Source organism: Mirounga leonina, unplaced genomic scaffold, assembly GCF_011800145.1.
Source record: "Mirounga leonina isolate KUSES-001 unplaced genomic scaffold, KU_Mleo_1.0 Mir_114, whole genome shotgun sequence".
In the NCBI taxonomy this organism is placed as follows: Eukaryota; Metazoa; Chordata; class Mammalia; order Carnivora; family Phocidae; genus Mirounga; species Mirounga leonina.
This window is the reverse complement of record NW_023270265.1, coordinates 6,903,595-6,929,436: the sequence shown is the minus strand read 5'-3', so window position 1 is coordinate 6,929,436 and position 25,842 is coordinate 6,903,595. Positions and strand designations below refer to the sequence as shown.

At 58.5% G+C, this 25,842-nt stretch overlaps 1 protein-coding gene across 7 annotated transcripts in view; it reads right to left on the bottom strand.

Annotated features, from left to right (window-relative positions):
• Positions 1-25,842, bottom strand: part of ZMIZ1 (zinc finger MIZ-type containing 1) — a 234,010-nt gene that overhangs the window by 111,677 nt on the left and 96,491 nt on the right. Inside the window, exon 1 of one of the 7 annotated variants that reach the window (XM_035022756.1) lies at positions 6,201-6,963. The exons of the other annotated variants lie outside the window; for them this stretch is intronic. The gene's annotated coding sequence lies outside the window, so the exon portion shown is untranslated. Of the gene's footprint in view, positions 1-6,200; positions 6,964-25,842 lie in introns of those variants that run through there. 7 annotated transcript variants of the gene reach the window in all.

Below are 25,842 nucleotides of genomic sequence, written 5' to 3'. Positions count from 1 at the left end.
TAAATGTTTGCTGGATGGCTGACAGATCGTTTCTGGAGCCTGAGGGGGCACTCAGCCCACGCTGGGAAGCCCTAAGCGGGCATCAAGAGCCTAGGCCCACGTAGGCAGCCACCTTGGCACCCAGAGGCTGTTCTTTCTGCTCAATGCCCCCTCGTCTGGGCCCAGAACACTGGCAAGGAAGCTAGTAGGAAAGATATCACAGATCACAGGGACAACTGTGTGTCCTATATGTCTTAATCTATAGAAGAACAAAATGTCCATCTGATTAAGGAGACACTCACAGGTGAGATGATGTTTTTAAACTCCCGAGATCAGTGGAAATTTTTGGTTATTAATACCAGGAATGGATGGGGCTGGCAGCTCCAGCCCACAAAGAAAAAGGGTGAAGGCCTGGAAGGCTAAGGGTGCTGGGCGTGGAGAGGGGAAGGGTGGGCTGAAGGAGTTAGGAGAGGCAGCTCATTGTGGGGCAGTCTGGAATCTTGCATTTGTCCTGTCCCTGCCATGTTTAGGCAGCAGGCCTGATCCCAGGCATTGCCAATTTCCTGAATCCTAAAAGGCTCAGAGAGGTGAAGCAACTTGTTCAGGGTCACACGGCCAGGAAGGGGCTGGGCTGAGATTCAAACCCACTGCCTTTCTAACCATTCCTGTGTTTTTCTTTTCACTCCTCCAAGACTGGTGTTCAGCCTCCTGGAAGTCCTCACTCAAAGGCTGTGTCTGGGCCCAAAGAGATGTCCCCTTGCTCCATCCAACCTGTCCAAACTCATCCACTTCCAAGGCCCTGCCAGGGCCACGGGACTCCATGCAAGCGGGCCACGCGGGGAGGTGGCGCATGCTCGGCAGCCAGCAGAGGTCGCCCTCGGCCGTGGGAGCACGGCTTGGCTGGAGGGCTGCCTCCCTCCTCAGACCTTGGGCTTCTTCAAGCCTTTACAAGTAGCTACAAATCCTCCGTGGCGGCAGGTCCAGTGCCCACGGATGGCTGGGTTCCCTCCCAGCTGGAGACGGCTGACGGCCTGGCTCTGGGTGCACGCAAGGCCTCAACCCTTCCCGGCCGCCTGAATGCCTGTCTCTGAATGGCGAGTGGGCTCAAGCAGTCAAGCCCCCGCCCCACCCCCCTGGTTGGGGCGGCCTTGTTTTCCAGGCAGGGAAACTGCTTGGGGAGTCTGGGGGGGCCTCTGCTCTGATACCTTTCTCCAGGCCTCAGTTTCCCTGCCTGGAAAACAAGGCCGCCTTGGGCAGCCCTTCGAACTCCCAACATCTTAGGATCCCTGTGTCAGGAACTCCAGCTCTTTGGAACACTCTATCTCAAACAAGTGTAGAATGCTTGACTGTCCCAAGGCCGCCCTGGAAACTGTGGGAGGGAGAGTCCCTGGTCCGGGGGAGCCTAAGATGGCACACACTCCTCCTCACCTCACCCCCAGGCTCAGCGTGGCTTCACGCCGCATGTATGTGTTCTCTGCTATGACACCTGAGTCCCTGTGGTCTTCTGACCCAGGGACGTCTGGAAGGGCCGAGCTCCTGTTCCACACTCCTCGCCACCTAGCAGAGCACTGGCCGAGTTGACTCTTGGTGGTACCTAGCACAGAAGGCACTTCCAAGAGAAGTTAGCTGCCCTTTCCACACGGAGGGCTGCTCCGAGTTAGAATGTTGAGAACCGGAAGGATGCCGGGGGCCACCTGGTCCCATGCCCTGTGTGGCAGGACGGGGTGGGGGGCAGAGGTGGAGAGAGGGGGGCATGGAGGGAGACAAGGGCCGAGTGGGACTGGCACCCATCTGGCTGACTCCCTGACAGCGTCATGGCCCTTGGCAGGCTCCTCCCTGGAAATGGGGAGCAGGGTGCTCTTAGCTGCCCCACGGAAACGTGGGGTGCTGGGGCCCTGGAGGCAGCTCCTTAGGGTGGTGGGCCAACATCAGCTGTACTAACATCAGCATGTTTTATTTCTCACGTTTGAGGCCAACAAGCTCACCAGTAATCTTGGCTCACACGCACCCAGGGGAGAGGCATTTGTAGATATGTGTGCACGCTCACATACATAGGCGCCCTTTTGCACACCTAAGTGCAGGTACACACACACACACTCAAGGGCAGGCACAGATGCACTTGAGCACACACAGCTCCTGACAGCTCACACAGGCAAGCGGCGGGGTCCCCAGGGGAGCTGTGTGAGCGGTGATGTGCAGAAATGATTCCATCACCACGCACATCTGCAGCTCAGATCCCCCGGGGTGAGCGGTGCTGGCAGCAGGGGCGGGGCGGGGGGGGCTTACCTACAGCCCACAGAGCAGAGGCTGCGTTCCAAGACATCGCCAGGGCGAGCGAGTTTGGGACCTACCCACTGCTCAGCCTGGTGGGAGAGCCTGGGGGTCCAGTGGATGCATCCCGGCCAGCTCCTTTACCAGCTCTCAGACTCCAACAGAGGCAGATGTCATGGGCCCGGGGTTCAGCAGTGACCTGCCAACCTTGCATCTGACGGTGTCAGCTGAGGTCCTCCTTGGCCTGGCCGCCGCCTCCCCACTACTTCAGCCACACCCTGTGTCCTCCACATGGGGCTGCTCCCTGCATCCTGGACCATGCTCTGGAGATCATACCTCCATGTCTTGGCCTCTGTCCCTCAGCCCGGAATTCCTGGCCCCCTTCATCTATCAAGGCCTGGGACAGCCATCACCCTCTTTGCAGGTTTCCCCCAGCACAGCTACTCACTTCCATTCCTGTGCCCCAGTGTCATGCACCACTTTGGTGGTACTAAACCAGTAGTATGTCTTTGTATCTGTCTCCCCCATCAACTGGGCTGTTTTCTGGTTATGGAGTCCCAGCCCCCAGCCCGGGGGCCTGGTCCCTAGCAGGTGCTCAGCAATGCTTATTAGATGGGTGGATGGACGTCCATCGCTGGGCATACACGCGAGCCCCAGTGGCAAGAGCTGAAAACCCAATGCCCTGGCCCCCATCAGAGGAACTCTGGCCTCGGAGAGACTCCCATCAACCCAATCTAAGCTTCCCAAAGGGTGATGCCTGTACTGTTGGGGGAAGAGGGAGGATTTCAGGGGGTCTGTGAGCACAACGTGTACATTTTCACAGTGAAGTGTTTCAAGTGGGTCTGTGGATATAATTATTTAGGATGAGGTTAACTTGGGGAACAATGGCAGACCTAAGTGGATTAAAGAAACATTTTAGGGGACGCCTGGGTGGCTCAGTCATTAAGTGTCTGCCTTCGGCTCAGGTCATGGTCCCAGGGTCCTGGGATCGAGCCCCACATCGGGCTCCCTGCTCCGTGGGGAGCCTGCTTCTCCCTCTCCCACTCCCCCTGCTTGTGTCCCCTCTCTCGCTGTGTCTCTCTCTGTCAAATAAATAATTAAAATCTTAAAAGAGAAACATTTTAAACATAGTATAAATGGGATGAAGGTGATGGAGGTTAGGGAAGCACTGATCTAATCTGACACCCTCCTCGTCTCAGGGGTGAAGGAGCAGCAGCTCAGAGAGGGGCAGGAGCGGACTGTGGTCACACGGCACGTGGCTCCTCCACTCCTTGGTGGCCCGCACTAGGCACACCACTTGGTGGCAGAGCGAGAGGGCAGGGGTGGAGCAAAGCCCGTCAGAGGAGAGTGACTCTGTGCCCTAGCCCAGAGAAGTCAGGGAAGGGCAGAGGGATGGGAGATGGGAAGGGAGAGGGAGGGAAGAGGCAGCCCCAGGCAGCTGACCAGGACCAGCTGCTCCCCATTCTTGGCCAGGCAGCTGGAGCAGGACCTTGCCCTGGGCCAGTGTGAGGCCCCTCCGGATGGCGGGGGGGTGGGCCCTGACAGTCAGACCTTCCTGGCTGAGAGGCTGGGGGAGGCCACTTTATCTCCCTGAGCCTGGGGTTCTCATCTGTCAACCCTGGCGGAGGAGCTGAGAAAGGGAAGTCACTCAGGAGACCAGCTTCTGAAAAGGGAAATTCTGATCTGGACAACAGCTCTTCCAAATCCAGTTCCTCCCTCCTCAACTCAGGGAGTGCCCCCATGCCAAGACGTGCCGAGGCTCTAGCCTCCTGGCCGCGTGGGGCAGATGCTTTGGCTTGGCACTCGAGGCTTCTGGAAGGGTGGGGGCCCGCTTCTCTCCGTGACCCCATCTCGGAGCACCCGCCCTGGTCTAGAGGAACACCCCCTGTCAATGCGGGGGGGCGGGTAATGGGACAACACGACAGACCCTCGCTGTTTAGAGTGGGGGCTTCCTGAGGGCTGGCCCTGCAGAGCTGCCGGACAGGCTGTTCTGGAACCCACATGCTAATCCAGAGGGCGGGATGACTTCCTTGGGAGAACATGTGTCAGTGCTGCCCTGTCAAGAGTGCCGGCCCGCGGTCCCAGCCCACACGGTGCTGGGAATCCCAGCTGCACTTGGGTGTGCCTCGTCCCTCCGGGGCATGCAATGACGCCTGAACCCTCCTGCCCGCAACCCCCCCCCCCCCCCGCGCCCGTCTCCAAATCCATGACCTCACAGTGAACTTGCTCTGACAGCTTCTCTCCCCAGCCGGAAAGAAGGCCAGCTTCCATCCCGGACAAGGTCACTGGGTTTTCTTGCACCCCCAGAGTGGGAAGAGAACCTAAACAAGTCCTGAGCTTGCATGTGGCAGACGTTAGATTCTCTCCCTCACCACCCCCTCGCTCCTCAGGATCCCACACCCGCCGAGGTGTCCCAGTTATCAGGACGGTACTACAGGTGAGGACACTGGCCGGCCTGCTCGAGGCCCTGCTCCTGAGAAGCTGACAGTGCCAGGACTGGGACCCTCGTCTGCTCACACTCCCCATCACGCTCTCCGCGGCAACGCGGCCGGCCTTCCTCAACTAGACGCTTCCTCCCCTGGCGTGAGGAAGGTGCCTGAGGAGGGCTGAGGACAGTGCAGAGACAGGGAGTCGTGCCTGGGGCGGCGCCGGGCCGGGCCTGGGTCACAAGCTTGCCCCAGGACAGTGGCACTCAGGCAGTGGCCTTTACCTGCTCCGTCTTGAGGCTCGTGCCGGCAATTCCGAAGGCTCAGATGGGGAAGCATGGGGACAGTTCTCTGAGGACCCCTGGAGGACAGGGGGTGAGATGAAGCTGGAGATGGAGCCAGGACCCCCTGATCACCAGGTGGAGTCCTCTAGAGGCACAGAGGTGTTCTCCACCGCCCTCTCTCTACCCAAGCTCCTCAACGCTCCAAAACCACCTGCCTGGCATTCTGCAGGAGCTCCAGACGGGCACGTCCAAGGGAGAGCCAGACAGAACTAGATGAGCCATTAAGGGCCACCTAGGGGGCAGGGATGGCGTTGTGAGAAGTCACCCCCACCCCCCATATCCCCGGCAGGCACAGCTAATCAGTCACTGGACTCTTCCCACTGAACCCAGGCATGGCCCGCCAATCCTCCACACGCCCTTGTGCCAGCCATTCTCAACCACCTGGTACTGACACAGGAGGAGACAACTTCTGGGCAGCCCCATCTTTGAAAGGAGAATGAACAGAGAGGCCTAGCCAAGGGAGGGCTTAGTCTGGGGTCACCACCCCATCAAGGCATGAGCAGAAATCTGCACTCAGATTTCTCAACTTCTGACTTTGTACTGTTTCCCCTAAACTGGAAGTCAGAGCCAGGCTCTTTCTGAGCTGAGAGGCCACATACGGACCACTCAGGTGAGCCAACCATGTCTCAAGCAACCCCACACCATAGCTTCACAGCAGCTTGTGAACCATTTTGCCGACGAAAAAATGAAGGCTCAGAAGGGATGGGCGATTTCTACCCAGTCACACAGGGAAGTGTGGCCGACCCACCATGGTAGTTCCTCCCGAGCCTGGGCTCCTTTAGCTAGTTGCTGTGAGTGGTCAGATTTTTTTTTTTTTTTTTAAACATCTCAAGAAATAAAAAGTTAGGGAGGGAAACAAAGGAATCAGAAAGCAGATATTTATTTGCACTAAGGGTGATAGATGATTAAAAAAAACCCAAACAGTCCTCATGCCTTAGATCTAGAAGGGATCCTCGCATCTGCTCAGGCCTATCCTAACATTTACAGATGAGGAAACTGAGGCCCACGGCAGGGGTAGGGGTGGGGGTGGAGTTGAAGTAGAGCCTTGAAGACCCTACTCTGGGTCAGAGGTGGGGCCAGGGCTCACACCCAGGCCTCAGGAGCCCTAGCCGCCCTGAACCCCACTCTCTCTCTGCCCCTCCCTGTGTCTAGGCACTCCCTGTGGCCGTGGAGAGCTTACCCCGGGGCCTGCTGGGGGAGCAGGGGCCCCTCTCCCGCTGCCAGCGCCTGTGGCTTCCCTGCAGGATGACTGCGAGGTCCCCATGCTCCATGCAGAGATTCTCAGCATCCCAGCTGGGCTAAGGCTGACACACTGACCCCTCAAGGGCGCGCGCCTCCGGAAGGCCGGAGAGCAGGGGCTGAGTCGGCTGGGTCTGGTGCCTGTCATCTGATCTGCACTCAGGGAGTTGCTGCGTGTGAGGCTACTCAGGGACTGGGCCACCCCCGTCCCAGGCAGGGAGGAGGGGCCTCATCCCTGGAACCCTCCAGGCACAAACCAGGCATCCCACAGGGAACCTGAAAGCGTATTTCCCGAATGTCGGCTAAGAGACAAAGTTCACACCGGGTGTTCCGAAGCCGCATGCTGACGTACACTCTGGCTGTTCAAGGCACTCCACAGTTTACAAAGCACCGCGTCGGAGCCTCAGTTGGCCCTGTATCACCCCATCTTACACAGGCAGGAGAGCTTAGTGATCAAGATCACCAGGCTGCCTGGGTTCAAATTCTGGCTCTGCCGCTTGCTAGCTTCTGTGACCTAGGGCAAAACGCTACTCTCTGCGTGCCTCAGGCTCCCCATCTGTAAAACGGAAGCAGTCATAACAGTGCCTGCTTTGTTCACTGAGTTAGGGAATAGGAAGCCCGAGCACACGAGAGCGTTGTTGGCTCTACGCAAGGCCCAGGTGGGTCTTATCATCTGTCTCCATCACAGGCAGGAGGAAACCAGGGCCAGAGAGGAGCCGGTGCTTGCTGGAGGGTGGGGGGCGGGTGGGGGGCTTGGTGGTAAATGCCACCGCCCTAGACACTGAAGATCTTCATCCTTTTTTTTTTTTTTAATGTATTCAAAAAAATCTCGTTTTTAAGTCTCGTTTTAAATCTAGTTGCAGCAACATTTTAGGTGGAAGTTCAGTTTTTGCAACAACAAAAGGGGCTGTGCTCTGGATGAAGGGGTGCTGAGGGGCTGCTCACTCTGCTTGCTCTCACACAGGCAACCCTGGGAACCACCCCGTGGGCTCAAGGCTGGGCCTCTAAGGACGTGGGTGGCTGAGGTAGCCCCATGCCCACCGATCAGAATGCCAGGGTGAGGAGCTGAAGGGCTCTGTCCAAGTGGCAAAGGCGAGTTGTGGAAAGTTCCAGATGGAAGGAGGGATCAGGTTGGCGCTTCACAACATGTGAGCTGAGCTCTGTTCCTCCCGGGCAGCAGCCTGGACACCCACGTGAAGTCTGTCCAGGCGGGCAGTGTCACGGATGGAGGCAGGGAGGCCAGAGGGAAAACACTACCTATTCTGGGCAAAAAGAGGGTGGGGCCCTGTGCACCTGGGATGAGGCTGCCTGAGGTCTGTTCCTCAGAAACCGGGCCCTTGGGATCACCCCCAAACAAACGACTCTCTGGTCTGATTAGCTGGAGGCAAGCTGTGTATTCTACCCTCCCCGGGAGATCATGAAGGCACTCTCCTCTGCGAGGGCTCGGAGAACCTGGTTTTTCCCGAAGTTACTATATTGCAAACCACTTTTTTTTTCACTAAACACATTTTAAAATTCCACAGAACTTGTTTTCCCAGGAACTGGCTTTGAGAAATTCGGACCTAAGGGAGGGTGGCTGTAGGGTAGAGGCCAGGCCGCAGGAAGAGAAGAGAGAGGAAGACAGGCGGGCTGGAGGGCTGAGGGAGGGGGACCAGAAACAGAAGTGTCTGTGGGACGAGAAGCCACAGGACACCTGTGTCAAGATATGAAACCCACCACCCCTGACGACTGGGGCCCTGGATTCTGAATTCAGTATCATGGCCAGCGCGATACACCCAACCGGCCTGGAGCCTGCTCCCCCGGGAGAGGGGTCCCCTCAGCTCTCTCGCCCCCAGCAAGGCTGGCCCAGGTCAGGAGAGCTGCCCAGGCCAGGGCAAAGGCCAGAGCTGGAAGGTCACATGAGCTGCCTGAGGCAGAGACTGGTTCCTCCTCTGCCCCACCCAAGCCAAGAACTGCCAAGGGAGGGCATGGGCCAAGGTGGCCAAGAAGGCCAGAGTTCATTCACCCTCTGAGGCCGTGGGGGTGGGGAGCCTGGGGCAGCCACTCGGCAACCTCTGTTGGTAGTTGTGAATAATAATGAGAACAAAAGGGGTAGCATTAAGTATCTGCTGTGTGTCAGGGAGCACATTTGGCGTTTTATGTGAATTATCATGGTAACAATATAACCGAAGGTAGAGTGATGAGCGCTATCTACAGATGGGAAAAGGACTACAGAAAATGATGAAGGAACTCACCCAGGATGACAAAAGTACAGAGCTGGGATCTGAACCCACACCCATCAGACCTCGAAGCCCAGCAGCCAACCCCTAAACCAGGCTCCCTGTGCACCATCCTGGGGCTTTGCAGATGGGCAGGCCCCAGGCGGCCCTGGAAGAGGCCTTCAGGTCAGTCATCCCCAGGTGCTGCCCCGTGCTAGCTTGCACGAGCTGTCCCCAGCCCAAGAGGGCCACGTGGGCAAGAGGTCCGTTCTCAGGGGGCTCCTGTGCCGTGAACATGCAGTCGGCCTCTCTGGGCCTGTTTTCTCAGCCCCTGAAGGATGGGGCTGATTGAGGTGTCACATGCTTCCCCAAGCGCCCCTAAACCTCCAAGGGTAGCTGAGGGCACTCAGCATGCACCTGGCCCTTTCACACACATTACTTCACTTACTCCTCACACTGACCCAAGGAGCTGGGCATCACTGCTCAGACTTTACAGATGAGGAAACAGAGGCCCAGAGAGGTTATGTAACTTGCCTAACACAGCAGGGCAGTGGAGTTGCTGGGACGGAAACCTGGGTTTGACACACTTCAAAGGCCTCCCCGGCCTGATGCGGAGCTAGAACAGAGGACAGGGGAGGGATTCCCACCAGGCGTGGGCCCAACGCCACTGTGTGACCACAGCACTCAGTCCTTGGACTGCCTGACCTTGGCAAAATGCGGGAGGATGAGATGATTCCTAAGGCATTTTCTAGGTTTAATGCTCTGGCAGGAGGCTGGGGGAAGTAAGGATTAAAAAAAAAAAAATGAGGGGTGCCTGGGTGGCTCAGTCGGTTAAGCGTTTGCCTTCGGCTCAGGTCATGATCCCAGGGTCCTGGGATCGAGCCCTACATCAGGCTCCCTGCTCAGTGGGGGGTCTGCTTCTCCCTCTGCCTTCCCCTGCTGGTGCTCACTCTCTCCCAATCTCTCTTTCAAAAAAAAAAAAAAAGTGAGATGACATCCTTGCATTCTAGAAACCCAGAATCCAGGCGAAGGCCCACGAACTGCTGGGAGCACCCACCAGGGGGGCTGGACAATGGAAGGCTCAGGGCTGGGCTGGGGGCATCCCACAAGCTCTCTGGAGGAGGACGGGTGGAGCAAGGCCCCAAGGGCTGGGGGCTTGGCTCCCCGCAGGGACTGGGCAGAGGGCTAAGGCTGAGGGTAGCTAGGATGGGGCAGGGAAGGCCTGTCTTATTTTGGAAAAACAACCACATGCACAGTCTCTTTCTGACCAGACCCTGGCCAGTCTGAAAGGGTGGCATCCGGGTCTTTCTTAAGGGACAGGGTACTGAGATGAAGCAGGACGTCCGCTCACAATTCATCTGCTTTTTAATTAACTCGCCCTGCTGCCTTAAGTGATTCCCTGCTTACTCTCATTCTTTTGAAAATTCCAAAGTGCTATTTCTGACCTGTGATTTGCTATTGCTGTACGTCTCTGTAAGCAGTGTTTTAGCTTAAGTGGCAGTTGCATATTAATTACAAAGTTAATTATGTGCTGTGTAATCATGCTGTAATTCATTAGTTTACTCTACACTCTTAGAGCCTCATGCTAATAGCAAGATCTGACAGAGGGTTTCAGGAGTCACCAAGAAAGACCTGTTGAAAATCCAGCATGGGGTGGAAGAGGACTCGACACCACATCAAAATGGCTCCTCGGGACCCACATGCTTGACCTGGGGCCAGGTCTTGGGCCCCGTGAGGCTGATCTCAGGGACAGAGGCCCCCGGCCCCCGAGTGCTGCCTGTAGACCCTCCTTGGCCGAGGAAAGGATAGTGGAAAACCTAGCAGGCTCCTGTTTTTCTCCCCCACCCCACAGAAGTGCAAGGACAGGAAGAGAATTTGTTTAAAATTACTTACGGAACAGAGAGTCACTTCTAGGTGGAAATTAACTGCTTGGATCACCAAAACAAAGTGGCCCTGAGAGCAGAGACAGGGGGCCAGGCCTACGAGGGGCCCTGGGAGGAGGCGGGTCCGAGGCAGGGGTGCAGAGGGAGGAGACCCAGGCCCAAGAGGGGCTGGGGGGGGGTGTCTGGGATTTGGAGCAAGGTCCCTTCACATCGTTTGCCTTCTCTACCGTATCCCCCAAAGCATTCAGGGCTCTTGAAAGTGAACACTGGCCCCCTTTCTCTCTCCCTCCTTCCCTGTGTCGGCTTTGTCTCCTAATAAGCTGATGCACGGGGTCACTGCGGCCTGGCCGGGAGTCTGGACTGCACTCCTAGACAATCTCCAGACTCTCTGAGACCTCGGTGCCTCGCGGGTGCAGCTGGGTGAGGGCTCCATGCCTCCCTGCACAGGGTCGGAAGATGGATGGGAAGGAAATGGGGGCTCTCCAGACCCTGCCCCGACCTGACCGCTCTAGGTCCTCCCAGAGGGCTCTTTTCTAAGAAGAACCATCTTGGCCTGGGCCCCGAGTTGTCAGCCACTGAGGAACCACCCATGACCCTCCAATGCCATTTAAAAGTCAATGTGAGGAAAGCCAGGCCTGCTGCAAACCGCTCCCCCCCACCACCAAATCTGCAGATCAAATTTCAAGCCGTGAGGGGACAGGAAGGCTGTGACCTATCCCGGACATAGCGATCTGGTGGCTGAGACCCTCTGCTTTCCAAATATAAACCTGCTTGTTTTATTTCTGCTGACAGCTGAACAACAACAAAAAAAATGTGGTAGTCCTTCCCCTTCTGGCTCCAGTCACCAAGAGGAGAGAAGGGCTCAGAGCCCCAGCTGGCATGGGAGGAAGATAAATAAGAAAAAACAAAACATGTCCTTGTGCTACAGTGGAATGTTTAAAAAAGAGGTGAAAAGCACAAGGTCAGGGGCAGATTTCATTTTCTATCATTTCAGCAGGCTCCGGGAGGAGACGGGATGCTGCCGACTCGACAGTTTTGGGGGAATCAGTTTTGGAGGGAACTCATTTTTGGGGAGGGGGGAGGGCGGGTGTCTTAACAGCCAAAGCACTGTGGTTTCCCTTCCAGGGAACACACTGGTTTCCCTAGCAACGGAGAAGTCCAGCCTCCAAAGTTCTGCCCGGAGACCAAGGCTTGGCCTGGGATGCTCCCGACAATTACCCACGGCCAAGGCCTCACTGTCCGGCTCGCCTGGGCTGCGAGCTGGGGGTGGGGGGAGAGGTGCAAACAGCGGGCCCCAGTCCCCTTCTCTTCCCTCCACTCTTGAGCACACAGCTACTCATCCTCAGATCACTGCCTCCTAGGGCTTTAGGACGGAGCAGGTAAAGATGCCAGAAACAACTTGGACACGAGCCTGCGTGTGACGGCACCCGAGGACCCCGAGGGAGCAGTGAAGGCTCTAGGGTGGACGGCCAAGGGACCGGCAAGGCCGAGCCTCCTGTCCGGCACGCTTCGGCCTCATGCGGCTGGCATGGGGGAACTGCATCAGAAGAGAGCAGGTCCAAATTTCTGAGCTCCTCTCCCTCCACCCAGGGTCTCTCAAGTGGCTCCCCAGGTACCTCCTGGATTTGAGGGCCCATCTTCCCAGAGAGGAACATTTAAACACCTGGCCGGGGAAGATGCCCTCGGTGCACCAGGTGTGGGAGGGAATGGGGGGCAGGTGGGAGGAAGGAGAGGAGGCAGCCAGGGGCCTTGGCTTCTCAGGACTTATCTGGCCGCCAGGTGCTGTGCTAAGTGCTCCACACACATTATCTCATTTAATTCGCCTTCTACGTGCCCAGTGAAGCAGGCAGAGTTACTCCTCGCTGGAGGGGACTGAGGGGTCAAGTGACCTGCCCAAGGCCACCCAGTAAGTGAGAGCCGGGAGCCATACCTGCCAGTCCCCAAGCCTGTTCTTATGCCAGGGGCAGGGACAGGAGAGTGGACCCGCCTGGAGACTGACTCCCCTGTTGCTGGTAGAAGGGAGACAGAGGTTCCAGAACTCACTCCTCCACTCCCCTCACCTCAGCCTCCCTCTGCCTCTACACATTCCCCAGGAAGACGGGCCAAGGAGCAGAGCCACCTGGAGGTTCCGAACCAGCATGCAGACATGACCTGAGGGCCTGATATCATGTCCTTCATAAGCTCCATCTCCCTTATGCCCAGGGCAGCCCCACGAAGTAGGGAGTCATGGTCCCTTTCATCGATGAGGGACGGGGGGGCTCAGTAGCTTGCCTGAGTTCACACAGTTAGCAAGAGGGAAGGCAGGGATTCAAAACCTAGTCTGATGCCAAAATACAGATATCTCTTAATTAATGATGATGATGATGGTGATGAATAGCCAAGCCTGCATGAGCTTATGTGATGTGCCTCTTGTATTTAAAGCACTCTACACATACTAACTTATTTTATTCCTCAGCCATCCTATGAAGTACATGCTATAATTGGTTCTATTTCACTGATGTGGAAACTGAGGCACAGAGCTCTGTAAGCAACATGGCTATAAGGCCTAGGCCAAGGTCAGGACCCAGCCAGGCAGACTCTTGAGCTTATACTAGTAACCCACACGATGTGCTGTTTCTCCAACCACTGGACATCCTGACTCCCAGCCTTGAGTGTTTGATTCTGGATGGTTCTGGGATCCTGTAAGGCTAGGCAGCAGTTGGGGACCTGCGATTTTCCCTTCCTAAAGCTCAGCTCCCTGGAGAGCTCCTTCTCCCAGCCCAGGGAATGGCGGGCAGGACCCAGACTGCATTTCTGCGTGTGTGTGTGAGCGTGCGCATGTGTGTGCCTCAGGCCCACGCTGTAGCCAGGGTGTGCATGCAGCTGATTTATAACCCTCAGAGAAAACAGAATTGCAAATCTCACCCACAAATCTTCCCTATCGAGGTACTTGTGACAGGCAGACATGCTGTGAATTCCCAAGAACAGGCAGGCCTTCCCCCAGCCTTGGCTCCCTCATGCTCCCTGCTCCTGAAATGGGCCCAGCTGAGCTGGCCAGCTCAGCCCAGGGAGTGGCCGCTGACCTCGTGGCCCGGTCCTGCTCGTCAGAAATGCTGGCTCCTGAGCCATCCCAGGCCTGAGAAAGCCCCAGAAGGGACAGGTGACTTTCCCACTCCGGGGGTCCCACCGCATGTCAGCCCTCACATCCAGTCCTCACTGGTCAGATGGCGAGGAGCAGGGCCCGTAGCACCTGCAGAACCGAGAAGGGGGAGACCAGCAGACATCTATTGAACCCACATTGTTCACCTCATCGTTCTGCACTAAATGCTTTATGATTGTCTCATGTGGAGCAAGGCTCAGAGAGGTTATGTGACTTGGGCTCAGACCCCAACACGGGCAACCTGATTCCAGAGCTCCACTGTGTTCCCTCAAATCTTCAAACCCATTAGGGGTCCCTGGGCCCCGTTCCTGGCACACAGACATTCACTCCAGTTCCCTCCAGTGCAGATAATGGGGGGCCAGGTTTGGGTCTGGTTGGAGTCACCCCACGGGTGGCTGACTCATCAGGAAGATGCTGCCAGCTTCTCTACACCCTGACCCAGGGCTGCCATACTCCAGGCCCGGCTCACACCATCCCCTCCAGACCCGGCTCCAGGGGGCACTGTGACGGCTGAGCAGAAAAGGGACACATGCCCTCTTCCTCCCATCTTGCCCTGCAGAGCCTTCCCTGGGAGCTGGCATGGTGGCTTGGCACATGCCACTGGACCCTGGGACCCAGCACTTGGGCCGTTGTGGAGGTCTGTGATGGCCCAGTCACTTCTGCTGCTCCACCCCCATGGGTGGGAGGATGAGCAGGGCGGGCGGGCGGGGGGAGGCCAGGCAAGGAGGAGCTGTGGGGGGGGGGGGGGTGCGCGCGGGGCAGCTGAGGGCCAGGGTGGGCCTAGTCTTGACTCCGCTCTAGTCTCCTGTGTGATCCAGGCTAGTCCACTGCCCTTTCTGAGCTGGGTCTTTTCTAGCTGGAAGATGGGTTTGGTTTGCCTACATGATACTTGGGAGGATTAAATTAAATGAGTATGAGAGAGCCTGTGACTCTTGAGAGACTATGCACACACACACATGTGCACACACACACATGAACACATGCAGACATATACACACATGCACGCACACACGCACACACAGAGCTGGGGTCACATGGGGTTACAGGAATCCCCATCCGGCCCAAAAAGCACTCCACAGCAGGCCACCCTTTCGTGAGGTGCCTCTTGGGGTTGGCACCAGGGTGAGAGGCCCGGCTCCTCCTCCAGTTCAGACTCCCTTAGTTCCAAACCTATAATTCCTGGCAGGGAAAATGACAGCTTTGCCCAGCGGCTGCCCTCGGCCGATGGGCAGGGAGCTGGGCGGTAACCGTGGTGGAAGCTGGGAGGCGGGCCCGGGACACACAGCCTCGGAGTCAGAGGAGGTCAATTGGGTGGGGGACAAATGCCATGGGGGCTGTGGGCTTTGGGGCGGGTGGACGATGGATGAGAGGGCAGGGCTAGGCCCAAGGCCCCAGGGCTGGCTTGAGGCTGGCCCTCTGTAGCGCATGACCCAGGGAGGGTCAAGCAAGGGGACATGACCCTGGGACCAGAAGCACAGGGAGGGGACCTCTGCAGGGAGGCTCACGGCATATAGGGCCTGAGACCCTGAGGCAGGCTGGCTAGGCCCCTGGAGCAGCAAGGCAAGCACCGCCCAGGGCTTGAGGTTTGGGGTTTGGGAAGCTGCAAACGCACTGATTCCTGGGCTCTGTCCCAGCCTCCCTGGGAGGGCTGGGGAATCAGCATTTTAGAACGAGCCCCTGGGATCTGGTTGCAGCTGAGTGGCAGGTGGCCGCCTAGGAACCCCCGCATTTCCTCTGCCCCTGGGAGGTGCTGGGGTTTCTCCTGCCTGCGCTGCCTTCCCCTCAGCACCAACCTCCAGATGACAGTGCCATGGACACTCCAGCCACCTCTGCCGAGCTCGGCTGCTCACCACCTGTCTCCTCGGAGGCACACAGCCCGCCCGGGGGAGGGGCCTCACGACCGTGTCCGCTTACTGATGCCTGGTCAGCGAGGCTGGGGCCAGCCCCTGAGCTCTCCTTCTGGGCCCCTCTCCACCGAGAACAGCTGTCAAGGAGCTAAACTCCGGGGGCTCTCGGCCTCCCCCCTCAAACCTGCTCTGGCAGGGAGCCTGTCCCCAGCCCCCAGAGTTGCCAGGCTCTCGGTCTAGGGCCATGTGCACCCCTGACCCATCTCACTGGGGAACGGAAGGTTCTGTCTCTTGGGAAAGAGACATCTCCCCCCCTCCCCCAGCCACGCTGCCCTCTCTGTGGCCACGCGCCCTCTCTCAGCAAGGGTTTACTCTTCTAAACTAGGAAGCAGGAGCAGGCCAGACCTGGCGATGTGCAGGCTGTGAGGGAAGGTTGTTCAGGTGGACAGAAGGCTTGAACAGAAGCTGCACTAGGCGCAGCTGGGAATGTGCCCAGGCGGGCTGGGCCAGAAGATGGGCTGAGGCTCCGTCTGAAGTTGGGCTGAGGGGCAAGGGTGAGATTGGGATTGGAGTCATTGTGGGGTTTCTCTGACCGGGGTTGCCTGAAAGGAAAGTCCCTCGTGGGCACTCAATATTCCTGAGCAGGGGCCCTTGGCCATTGCCCCAACACCTCTGGGTGACAACGAGGGATCGGCTGAGACAATCTGCTCTTAGGCGGGCCGCAGTGTTTGCTTGGGGCTACTCCAGAGGGCCAGCTTGGGCTCCCACACCCCCAGGGAGCCCAGAGGAGAAAGGGGGTGCAGTCGGTCTCCTTTGGACCAGCCTGAGCACAGGGGTGGTAGGGTCTGGGCCTGCCTAGCAGTGTTGCTCCCAGACCCAAGCCCTGGGGTGATGGGCCCTGGGAAGAGATGAGCCCACATGGGTAGCAGGGCTCCTGGCTCTGGCCAGGGTCGGGGTCATAGGGACCACCCAGCTCAGGCCTGGAGGCAAGGGCACCTTCCTGGGGCCTCCACAGGCGCAGACTGTGCTGGACCAGGGCTCCCAGCTGGCATCCCCGCAGTCACCATCCCACCTATTTTCCTGTTGGGTATTTGAAGACCGGTTATGCTTGAGGACCGGGCCACACAGCAGTGCGGGGGTGTGCACAGCCTGGCACCCTTATGCATTTCCTCCGTCCCTGCCCCTGGAGAGGCCCAGGGAGCCCGAGGACTGGTCTCCGGGGGGAGTGGGCTTCCCGCCTTCATCTGGCCCCCCACCTCCTGTCTTTTCCCTCATTCTTGACCTCTAGGACGGTGTGAGGCATGAGGCCCACCCTCACCCTCAGCCATCCTCCAGGAAGGGGACAGAAGGACAGGCCAGAGTACATGTGGACGAGGGGCTAGTCAGCCGAGGATGGGGCCTGCCTGCTTCTCTCTGCCCAAGGGCGGGGGTCTACAGCCAGGGGCCCGGCGCAGGGGTGGGTGGCTCGAGTGGTAGTTGCTCCTAAGGCCTGCCTGCCCGCCTGGTGCGCCTGCTCACCTGCTGCCCAGTCCCCACTTGCCATGGCCTCGGCCAGCCCCTTCCCTGCCCCCTCGCGGGCCTGAGATGGCTGTCGCCATGGCAACCCTGCTCATTCAGTCCAGGATAATGAAGCCAATGTGTTTTTCATTTCCATGAGCGGAGTGCGGAGCAGAGCGGGGGAGGGGGCTGTCCCCTCGCAGCCCCTCCTCTGGGGGAAGGCAGCCTGGCGAGAGAGAGAGAGAGAGAGAGAGAGAGAGAGAGAGAGAGAGACCTGACCAGCGGCGGCACAGACACCAGTGGGAAGGGGGTGGGACCCGGAGCCCCCAAACTCTCAGCCCACCACAGCAACCATGTGGTTGGACAATGCCAGCCGGAAGGGCAGCCTTCCCTGCCAACACCTAGACTGGGAAAGGTGGCCTGGAGACAGGCAAAGCGGGGCCCCATTTCTAGCTGTGTGACCTCGGGCTTGTGACTTCACCTCTCTGGTCTCGCTTCAGTAGAAGGAAGTTCCCCAAGCATTTATTGGGTCCCTTTCAAGTGTCTGGCCTTCTGCTTTCCCTGGAGAACCTGAAAAGGCCCAGACAGAGCCCCTTGGTCGTCTAGGAGTCTGTGGGTCAGCAGGAGAAGTTTCTAGCAGGCACATCTCTCAGCCGTAAAAACAAGGCCGGAACGCATGCCTGTCGCCACGGATCTTTGAGCTACTATTCAGAGGGGAGGTTGACGTGAAGTTACGCATGTGAGCATGCCTGGCGCACACATCGGCACACGTTAGGCGTTTTAGGTGTCAACCTCCTTCTCTTCCTCATCCTGGTCCCGGGTCCGCAGCACAGAGAGCTGATACGTAAGAGATCCTGCTATGGAGTCAGTGCTCGAGGCTGCCCTCACGCCTCTCCTTCCTCTCTTCGCCCAGATAGAGACCTGCCCATTCAGTCGGAGGTGAAACCGAGGCCTGAGCAGGGCTGGGGTGGGCCGGGCATAGGGGCAGTGGCCTCCGGCCAGCCCACACCATCAGTGACAGCCCTCATCTGTGGCCCAGACGGGAGAGAGCAGGGCTGTCTGGGAAACCCACGGCCCACAGTCGCCGCCAGTCGCACCCCTCCTCCAGCCCCTCTCCAAGAGCAGGAAGCCAAAAGCACTCACGCAGAAAACCCTGGCCTGTCTCGCCCCCGCCCCCCAATAATTCAATCACCTTGGAGGCCAGTGGCCCTCTCTCCTGGCTGGGCTGACAGATTGGAGGGGGAGGGAGGGGAAGCATGCAGAGGGAGGAGTAGGGGGGAACCAGGGAAGCCGACATGGAAAAATCAGAGCAAGGCTTGAAAAATGAAGAAATAAACCTGCCAGGAGGGAGACAGCCTCCATCCGTCCTCCATAAAGCTGTCTTAAGGGCCACCAAGGACGTTGGCGGGTGGAGGGGGTCGGAGATGGCTCCTCCCGGGACCCCAGCTGGGCTCCAGCCCCCGCCTGGTGAGGGGTTGGTAAGGAGGAGGGCCTGGGGAGCCTGAGGGTTAGAAGGGGCAGGAGTGTGGGAGGCACAACTGTGGGGAGAACAGGGCTGGGAACAGGGGCCTCCCGTCCAGTTGAGGCACCCACACCGGCACACAGTAAGCACTCAGTGTTGCACTGTCCGAAGGAACGGATCTCTGCCTGCAGGCAGCTGGCGAGCAGGGCCTGGGTAGCAGGCTCATGAGCCACGAGGACCTGGTGGAGCCTGTGCGCCCATTTCACAGATGGGGAGGCGGGTCAGAGAGGCCCACAGTCGCATGGCAAATCAGAGCCACTTGGGTTCCCCAGCCCGGGGTCCAGGCCAGGGCACCTTCACCATGAACTCCAGGGTTGGGGCCTCTCCCCACCGTGTCCCCACCAATGCCACATCACACGCATGCCAGGGGCCAAACAGATCTGTGAAGGGGGGATACTTAATGGCCCCTCCCACGGGGCCATGAAGAATCACGTTTTCTAGGAACACTGAATCACCCTGAAACCTGCTCGTGACATAAGTCCAAGAGAGAAGGAAAATTATGAAGTGACCAGAAAGAAATACACCAGAATGTTGATCAGGATGACCAGCGGTTGGGAGGATTATGGACAGCTTTTATTTTTCTTCTTTCAACTTTTATGTGACTTCCAGACTTTCCACAAGTGTGCATTACTTTTACAACAAGGAGAAAAGGACATTCTGCGAGCTGAAAAGAAAGAAGTCACTTCCACTAAATGCTACTCGCGCGAGGCTCTTCATCTGCAGGACAAAGTCGAAGGAGCCCTGGCTGCAGGAGGCCAGGGCTAAGGGCAGGCACGCGCACCCATCCACCAGAGCCTCCCCCGGGGCCTGCAGGCCCTGTAAAGCCAGCTGCCTGGCTGGAAGGAGGGCACTAGGGCTGCCCTCACTTTGCTGTGTGACCTTGGGCGAGTTCTGTCCTTCTCTGTGCCCTGGTGTCCACCCCTTGTCCTTCTCACCTCATGAGATGGGTACTGAGGACGGATGCTTGATCCACAGTTGGAAGCCCTCATGATTAGGGGGACGGGGCTCCTCTGATTGGAGGGGCGCTGTCTGGGGCAGAGGGGGCAGCTGAGGTGCAAAGACTGGGCAGGCTGGCGCAGGGTGGAGGGACCGGCTGAGCAGCGCCAGGAGGCCAGGGGCCAGCTTTCATCCCCTGTTTACAGTGGAAACACAGACTTGAAAAGGTTTCACTTTTCCACTGTTTTTGTGGCGGGGCTGTGGGGAGCAGGGCTTCCTGAGAGCGAGGCCAGCTTTCCAAGGCCACACCGAGTCCAGCCCCGTCCAGCCCCGCACTGGCCTCTGACAGGAAACATCATGTTTTCAATTTACGGGTCCCTGCCAGGCGCTGTGAGCAGCCTGCGCTCCCCCGGCCGGCTGGCGGTGTGAGGAGAGAAGTTCCAGGCCTTGCTGCAGATGGGAGCCCCTGGCAGGCCTGGGGGAGCTCCAGGGCCCCGGAGGGACCCCATGGGATCCCCAAGCGGCCCGACTCCGGAACAGCTCTGGCCACAGATGCCTGGCAGCTGATATGGTTTTGTTAGCAGCTGATGCACCCGTGACCCCACTCCACAAACTGCAATCCCTGGCTCCCATGTCAGCGAGCCTCCTCCCTTGACGGACAGAGGGGGAAACTGAGGCCCACAGAAAGAAGAGGGTTCCCCATGCCACCAGATTATTGGCGAAGAAAGAATGACCTCTAACCTTTCTAACCAGACTGGCCGATTCCCAACGGAGTCCCCCAGCAAAGCGGGCCTGTGCCCCCATGATGGTACTGACGGATGACCTCTGCCACGGGCCTAGAAGCCGGGTACTGTGATCACATTCAGCCCAGAACAAGCCTGGGTGAGCTGTCTGACCTTCATATCTGACAGATGTGGACACTGAGGCACAGCGGGGTCTGGGAGCCTCTCTAGGGTCAGGCAGTGGGCCACCACGGAGCTGGGGGCCTCGTGCGGCCCTGCAGCGCTCCTCTCTCCACCCCTTCCCGGGGCTGCTCTCAGCTCTGTTCTTGCTGTCTGAGCTGCCCTAGCCCGGCTGGCTGAAAGCCTCTGGGCCACACAGGTCCTAGGGGCCCCTCCCCTCTCCAGGTGCTTCTGGAAATTCCCAGCGAAAGGAGCGCTGCCTGCAGCAGGGCTAAGCCTTCAGCCCGGGGTCATTGAAAGCCTTGGGCTGCACCGGCAGGGAGGAGGCCGGGCCCTGGGACACAGGAGGCCCTCACAGACCACAGCCTGCTGCCCGCAGCACAACTGGGCAGAGGGACTGTCACCAAGGCCTTGGTGCTCAAAACATCTCTGCTCTTTCTCCCCCTGCTAGAAGGTCACTTCCGTGAGGACAGGGGCCTGGTCTCCTGCTCACTGACGCTTCCCACACACTCAGATGAGTGCTGGTACACAGGAGGTGGTAAATAAATGTCCGCTGAGTGACTGACGGGGGAATGGTCGGGCAGGAGGCTCAGCTCACACGGTGGGTTTGGAGAGACCCGGAAGCTCTTCCCATTAGCCACGTGTCTCTGATGTTTCTAGGGGAAGAGGACACACCTCCCGGCCGGCCGGCCAGGCCCGCCGGGCCGAGCAGCACCCCATCCCATCGTGGCCGCCCCCCGGGCCCCACTGCTCCCTCTCTGGCCACATTCCAGCCTTAGACAAAGGGCACATTTTCAGGGATCATAATCCCCTGCTTGTTTGGCTTTTTTCACCAACTGTCCCCTCCCTTCTTCTTCCCATCCAGAGCACTCCTGTTTCCAAACGGGAGCCGCTTTCCAGGCGAGTGACGGCCAGGCTTGCAGTGGCTCCCAGGAGTCCTGCGAGCTGGGCCAGGGAGGCCGACTGTAGACACGGACACAGAACCTTCCCGGCACGGACAGCACCAAGGCCGCCGAGGGGGTGGGTGCTCGGGGCTCGAGCTCCAGGCTGCCCTCCTGCTGGCGGGCCTGCAGGGAGCCACGCTGTGCCTTCAGGAGTGGGGAGGAACCTGCGCCCAGCCCGCAGAGGGGCAGATACCATGTGTGCACACACACCTATGGGGGGGGACACACACACACCAGCACACACACATGCAGGTACACACCCAGAGAGGGAAAGTTAAGAGACAGAAAAATCCAGCAAGGGACCCAGTAAGAAAGAGGGCACACGTTAGGGAGGCGCCAAGAGACAATCCAGCACCGAGAGAGTCAGGAAGAGGCCCACAGACAGAGAACATCTGTGGAAGGGCGCCCCCTGCAGTTGTGTGGAGCCACGGCCCTGGGCAGGACACACACAAGAGAGCCACGGAAGGAGACAGACAGGAGTGGGTGCATGAAAGAGCCACAGAGAGTGGAAGGAGGAGTGTGACAGGGAGGGCCACACGGGGAGGACAGGGAGCCAGGGCCAGCAAGGGGTACGGAGGTGGCCGTGGGGCAGACACACAGAGCTTGCTGCAGATGCACGAGCTCCAAGCCCTGGCAGACTCTTCTGGGAAGACTGGCTGCCACTGGTGTCCTCCTTCCCTATCCAGGTGCTGCAAGGCTGGTGTCTAGGAACCGAGAAATACAGGCTGCGGAGCCCCGAGCCACCCCACCGTGTCCTGTGAGGAACCCCCTTGCTCTGTGGCCTCCGAGTGAAGCATGCCTCGGGTGAAGCATGCTGACCCCTGTCCCTTCCGGGCTTGCCCCAGCTCGTGCTCAGGGGGAGGCCTGGGGAAGAAGGTTAGACAGAGCGGGAGGTGGCAACCACCCGCCCCCCGACAACCAGGGAGGGCAGGAGTGCAAGGAAGCATCCGTGCTCACCTCTGATGAGCCGGGTCCCTTTGAACAAGCCCCTTCCTGTCCCTGGGCCTCAGTTTCCCCTCTGTAGAGGAGGTGGGATCTCACATGCCATGTCTCTGGAATGTCACATTTAGCGGGTGCCTTATGTGTGTGAATGTGCCCTCTGTGTTCCTCTCTCCATCCCAGCCCCGTTTCTGAAGGAACTCGTTGGCCTCTCCCAATCCTTGCGCCCATCGGCCTTGCGTTTTAAAGCCCAGATGTGCAGAAGGACATCTCAGCAACAGCAGGGCTCCCCAACATGGGCACCCCTTCCCTGACAACACCCAGGGGAGCAGAGCAACTACCTGACCACCTTCCATCTCTGGACTCTGACACGCTGCATTTCAGAGACAGTTCAGTGAGAAGTGACGTGCTGTGTCGTTCTATAGGTCAATGTCTCTGCTGGCTCCTCGCTGCCCATCAGAGAGTGTAAGCCACTGGGCCTCGCGCCACTGCTCCCAATCACCTCTCTGCAGCCAACAATGGGGTGCGGGGACTGGCCGTGCCCTTTGTCTTCACTCACCCCATTCCATCTACTTGGTCTTGGCCTTTCCCTACCCCTCCCCGTGGCCACCCTGAAGCCGAGCCCCCTGGCTCCGAGTTGACGCCAGGAAGGGCTCTGGGCCCTGATCCCAGCAGGCCTCACCCACGGCTACGTCGGCCACTTCAGCTACCCCAGCTGAACCTGGTGAACACACTCACCACCTGCCTAGTCCTCCTGAGCCCCGGCAAGGAGGCCTTTTTCTTCTCATTTTATGACCAAAAGGAAGAGCCTCTGGGAGGTCAGGTGACCGGGCCTTCCGCAGCTTGGGACCTGAAGGTTCAAGGTACCTGGTCGGTCGCAGACAAAACCAGCCTATCTCCAGGAAGCCACCTCTGATCTTCCTGGTTGGCAGGGGCTCTCCCTTGGCAATGCCCACAGCACGTGCTCTGGGCCTTGGGGCTGGTTGGGCTAAGGCTTAAAAGTCAGATGGAGCTGGGTTCAAGTTCTGACCCCATTTCCCAAGGGCTATGTGACCATATGACTTAACTTCTCTGTCCCACAGCTTACTCATTTGCTAAATACAGTTTATGAAGATTAAATTAGATAATGTGTATAAAATATATGGGGCAGGTGCTAACGATTATTAAGACTCCCTCGAAACACTCACGTGCGTGTGTGCACGCACACACATACACACACACAGAGACATGGCAATATCACAGTGATCAACAGCAAGAACTGGGTCTTAAATCCTGGCTGCGTGACCCTGGGCAAGCCACTTCTCTCTCTGTTTGCTGATCAAGGTCTATTCTTAAATTTCTTCCTATTACTCTCCAGAAGACCCTTCCCCTAACCCCTAAAAAAGCAGGTTATCCTCGGGGCCTGAGGGATTTGCTGGCAACCGGGACACACAGGCTGTCCCCTGACCCTTTACATCCTCTTCTGCACTCACAGTCACCAAGCTCCGGCCACCTCCCAGAAGCTCCGCAGCCCAACCCCCTCTGACAGAGAGAGCCAAGAAGGTCCAGCATGGCCCAGCCTCAGGGAACTGTGCACCAGCTCCCCGCGGGGAGGGGGGCCTGGTGTCCCTGGTCAGCTCACTCTTCATGCAGAGTGGGCAGATTTAGAAAAGTCCTACTGCACTGACATTAAGTGCCTTTAATTCCTGTTGAATCTGCCATCTGACTCATGCCTCCTCCCCGGGCTGGCCACATAGTCATGACCATTTAAACACCTGAACTATCCAACTGCCGGGCACCAAAGGCTGGCAGATAATTTACTTGCATTACAAAAGACCAATTCGGGGGAAGGGCCCATTCTCTAACCACTGGGTGTTATCTTCCCACAGAGCCGGGAAGGCACCAGAAGGACCTGTGTACTGATGGATAATGGGAGATTTCAAATGATTGTTCAGACTTTGCGTCTTCCTTCTTTGTGTCAGAAAGATGCTCCACATGTGGGCAGTGAGGGCTGGGCAGGACGAGCCTCCTGGGGGAGTCAGGCTCAGACAGCACAAGTTCCTATCCTGGCTTTGCCCCCCCCCCCGAGATTTTGTTTTCCTAACCCCCTGCCTCAGTTTCCCTCATCCATTACATGGAGATGGCGCTGGCCCCCACCTCAAAGGGCGTCAGGACCGAGGGGGAGGCTGTGCTCCCTGCCGGTAGGGTGGCTGCTCTCGTTATTCGTACTGACTGAGGGCCCTGTGGCTCCCCTGTCCTCTGCCGTTCAGTGACAGGTGCGTGACGGGCAGGGATTTCCTCCTGTCCCAGAGGCTCTAGGGTGGGTGGGTCTGTCCGGGGTGCGTTCTGAATGCGTGTACCAGTGTGCCCTGGAAGGCTCCCACCGCTCTGCAGCTGGGCCCTGCGCGTCTTCGCCCACTGTGTCCTCACCCTGTGCCCCTGGCGGGCATCACCCAGCCCGGGTTTGCAGGAAGTACTCTGGGCTCTGCCCCCGGCCCCCTGGCCTGGCCCCCATCTCCTTGTCTCCGCTGTGACCTGGGTTCTCTCTCATCAGACAGCCAAGCGAATGCCGTGTACTCTTCATGCCACCGCACGCACGAGCGCCCCCCAACAATGAAGGGACAGCTAGTCTGTGCGCTCGTTCACTCGATAGGCGTATGGCCTACAGGGCACCAGGTCTGAGCCTGCGGCTGCCTCAAAGCCAGCCCCAGGGGCCACAGGAGAGGGCCCAGGTGTGTGGCCAGTGGTGCTCTGGTACCAATGCCATCACCCTGGTCACCGCCCCACCCCCGACCCCAAGCAGGAGTTCACGCTGCACGTACACTCACATATGCAGCAGGCACTCATCCAGGGTCCTGGTGGGGGCTATACCCTGACCTGAGGCTGTGCTTTTCCTGTCTCTCCTTCATCCCCACCTGACATCCTTGAAATTCTTAGAGTGTCATTCTGCTCCAACCAGCCTCTTCCAGGAAGCCTTCCATATCTCACACTTCCCAAGGCCTCTTTCTCCTTGATCTCAGCACCTGCCTGGCCCCAGGGCACGGGGTGTGACTAATTCTCCTCCTTGCGGGCGATCCTTGGCCTAGACTGTGCCAACCTGGGGGCTAGCCCAGGGTCTTCGGCTGCCTTATCTCCCCAAGAGCTGAGCATAGATCCATGCAAACAGTAGGTGATTACTAAATACGGCTGCCTTACTGACTACAGATGGAGAGTGTGGGGAGGAGGGGCTGGCTTATGCAAAGGACTCGAGGTGGGTCCTGTACCAGGCGCCGGGTGGGAACAGAGGGCTTGGTTGGGCTCCCGGCCCAGGGAGGAGATTGAGCTGCCCACCCCGGCCCACACCCAAGGCTGGCCGTGTGAGCTGGATACCAGTGGTCAGAGGAGCCCCGGTCCCTCATCTGAGTGACAGCACAGCCCAGACTCTGTGCCCCAGGTCCTGACATCATCCCAGGTGGGGGGTGGGCAGGGTGAACGCCCCAATGGTGAATAATTCCTCCTCTGTCACCTGCCAGGCCCGAGCCGCCTCCAATAAGGTCTCATTAGGACGGGGCCGGCGTTTTCACCTCTGCTTATTAACTCCCTTGAGCACCAGCGAGTGGAAAATGGGAGGGAGCCAGGGAGTGAGAGCCTTTTTCATTTCTGGATCATGTTGCCCTCAGCGTGGATATTCCTGGAAACTTTCCATGGGGGCTGTCCTGGCTGGGGTGGGAGGGCTGGGAGCCGAGCAGGGGCTGTTGATTTAGGCTGACAGTGCAGGTCAAAGAAGGGCCCAGTGTTCAGGAGCAGGCAGCCCCTTG